Raw genomic sequence first — 3,247 nt, 5'->3', positions numbered from 1 at the left:
GCACAGCGGGCTGTGCCTGAGCCAGCAGGGCCCCTGCGGCCTAGAAAGCCAGTGATATCCTGGGGTATATTGCCAGCAGGTGTGACCCTGCCCCTCTACTCAGCACTGGTGAGGCCACATCGGCAGTGCTGTGTCCTGCGAGGGACACATGGAGCTCCTGGAGCAGGTCCAGCAGAGGGCCACAAAGGTGACTGAGCATCTCTCTTAGGAGGACAGGCTGAAGAAGCTGAGCCTGTTCAGCCTTGAGACGAAATGACTGAGATTGGACTGTATTAATGTGTATAAATATCTAAAGGATGGGTGCCAAGGAGATGGAGCCAGGTCCTTCTTGGTGGCACCAAGCAATAGGATGAGAAAGGCAATGGGCAGAAGCGAATGCACAGGAAGTGATGCACAACTGAATATGTGGAAGAAATTCTTTACTGTGTGGGTGACCGAGCACTGGAACAGATTGCCCACAGAGGTGTGAAAAACGCTAATCACTTGTTTTTAAAATTTTAAAAGTTTAATAGTAATAAAATGGTTATAAAAATAGTAATACAATTAGAGTAATAATAATTTGGACAAATTGAATTAGGACAGTATGAGACAATAGAGACAAAGGGTTACAGACGTCCAGGTACCTTTTTCTGGGCAGCACAAGCCTGGAAAAGGACACTCCTTAACAAAGGATTAATTTGTAAAACAATAGCTTGTTGTATATTCATACACTTCATACATGATGCATAAATTTTATTCAAATACAGGATTCTGTCTGGTCATCATCAGTTTCTTCCTCTGAATCCTAACAGCGCCTTTGAGGCAGGAAGAAGTTCGTTTCTTTTGATAAGAGGGCAATAAATTCTTTTTCTCTGAAAGATTTAGGTGTCCTGTGGCTGCTATCTCGCTGCGAGTCCTTTCTTTAAAAAAAGTATCCTACATAGCATAGTTTCTATTTCAACATTTTTTATAACTTAAAACTATATTTAACATACTACTTAAGAGAATACAGCATTACTTTCTAACATAACACATAAAATATTCATTTTAATGTTTGCGAAAAGCTAATAATAAAATACGCATTTTTCACAAAGGATATTGTGGAAGTCTCCCTCACTGGAGATATTCAGGAACCATCTGGATGCAATCCTGTGCCATGTGCTCCAGGGTGTCCATGCCTGAGCAGGGAGGTTGGATCAGATGACCCAGTGTGGTCCCTTCCAACCTAACCCAGTCTGTGATTCTGTGAACTGCTGTGGGAACTGTGGCATCCATCAAGGCTGAGCTCTGTGCCTATGACAGCAGGACTGCACTGCTGTGTAACTGCCACTACATGTCTCCAATCACAGGATGCTTTCCAGGGCGTTCCTGTATCCATTGTAATATATGTCTCTGCAATCACAGTACATGTTGTTACTCAGTAATTACTCAAAAATATAAAGCAGATCCTTACTTGTGCAACAGCTAAAACTTGGCAGCAACTTCCAGGCTTTGGGGTCTCTTGAGGTTTGGAGACATTTGTTGAGAAGAGCTCTTGCTTTCTCTGCCAGTGCAAATAGAAAGGGTGGTTAAGTATTAGAATGGACTGCTCAGGGAGGTGGTGGAGTCAACATTCCTGGTGGTATTCAAGAAACTACCGGTTGTGGCACTTGGTGCCATGGTCTTGTTGACAAGGTGGTGATCAGTCAAAGGCTGAACCAGATGATCTCAAAGGTCTTTTCAGCCCTGAATGATTCTGTGATTCTGTACAACCTCATGCATTGTTCTAGGACTTGTGGTTGGAGCATGACCAGTTGTCTTGGTTTGAAAAGACAGGTGTCTGCTAGGGAAGGCAGGAGCCTCCCCTGAACTGGAAACTTTAAACCCCCTCCCTCTGGATTGTTATGAATTTGAAAGTAAGGGGGGCTCTCAGGCAAAGATATGAGAGCAGGGATAACAGTTCTTTACTAGGGAAGAAAATAAAAAAATAAAATAAACAATGTGGTAATACAAAACAACACTGACAGTCAGAACACAACCTGACACCCTGTTGGTCAGGGTGCTGGTAGCAGTCCAATTGGAATTGTGGCGGCAGTCCTCCTGGAGTGTCAGGTGTGGTTCTGTTGGAGCAGGGATCCTGTAGAAGGGTGTAGTCTTCCTCTGAAGATTGAAAAGGCAGCTGTTCCTTTGGGAATCCAGTGAAAAGGCTGTGCCGGTGTCCCAAAATCTCAGATTATATCCAGTTAGGAATGCTTGGCTCCTCCCTCTGGGCAGAGCATCTCACAATGGGATGATGTAATTTTTATCAGTCATGCAGTGACACTCCATGGCCCATTAACAGCAGATGTCTCCCTGGAGGGAGGATTCTTGTGGAAGAAGAATCTCTTCTTTGTGGAAGAGATAAAGAAAACTGCCCAATTAACAGAAGATAACTGCCACACTTCTAACAGATGGCAAATAGAATACACACTGCCTTGCAATCTAGGACACCAGTGTGCAGGAGAAGGGAAGCTGTTCCCTTCCTTACAGGCACAGGAAGAGACCATAGCCACAATGCAATGAAACCTGTTGGTCTCACAGTGGTCCTGACCAGCAAGGTTGCAAGCAAAGGAGTCAGTAGAACACACATGAATTAAACTGCTGCACACCCAGCATGGCTTTGGGCCTGCGTTGTGCTGCACAAACTCCTTCCCCCCTAGAAGAGCCTCAGTCTCATTGTAAAGGAGGAAGCTGCTGGCAGCTCCCCCTCCATACCAGCAATTACACCACCTGTGAGGCCTTTCCCTTATCTACAAATGCAGCAAGGAGTTCTCATGTGAACATCCTTTCTGTTTGACAGCAGAAATGATGAATGGATTTTCTTTCATGCAAGAAAATCCTACAACAGCTTGAACAGCCAAAATGAGTAACCCTTTCTGCTGACAGGGTCTGCATGTTGCAGTATACTTGCACTGGAAGCCCATTCAAGGCTTCACCACTCAAGGCTCCCAGTATCAAAAGGGATGTAAGATTATCTGTACTATTGTGTCCTCCTTGATTTTTCTATCTCAAATAAGAGATTGTACTGGGATAGTAGCAGTCCAGCATCTCCTGGTGCAAAACAGCTCTTCTCTGCATTTCCCTCAGCACAGTAGCCACTGCTGCTTTCAGGCAAGCTGTAAATGGGGCTTCAGAGAAGCAAAAGCTTCTCCAGGATGGCAGTGTCACTGCAATGCCTTGTCAGGGTGATGTAGCAAATGTATTACTGTGTAAAACAACAGAGTGTATTCATGTTTTTTATGTCTTGCTA

Source organism: Geospiza fortis, unplaced genomic scaffold, assembly GCF_000277835.1.
Source record: "Geospiza fortis unplaced genomic scaffold, GeoFor_1.0 scaffold120, whole genome shotgun sequence".
In the NCBI taxonomy this organism is placed as follows: Eukaryota; Metazoa; Chordata; class Aves; order Passeriformes; family Thraupidae; genus Geospiza; species Geospiza fortis.
The sequence above is the reverse complement of the archived record's forward strand: the minus strand, read 5'-3'. Positions refer to the sequence as shown.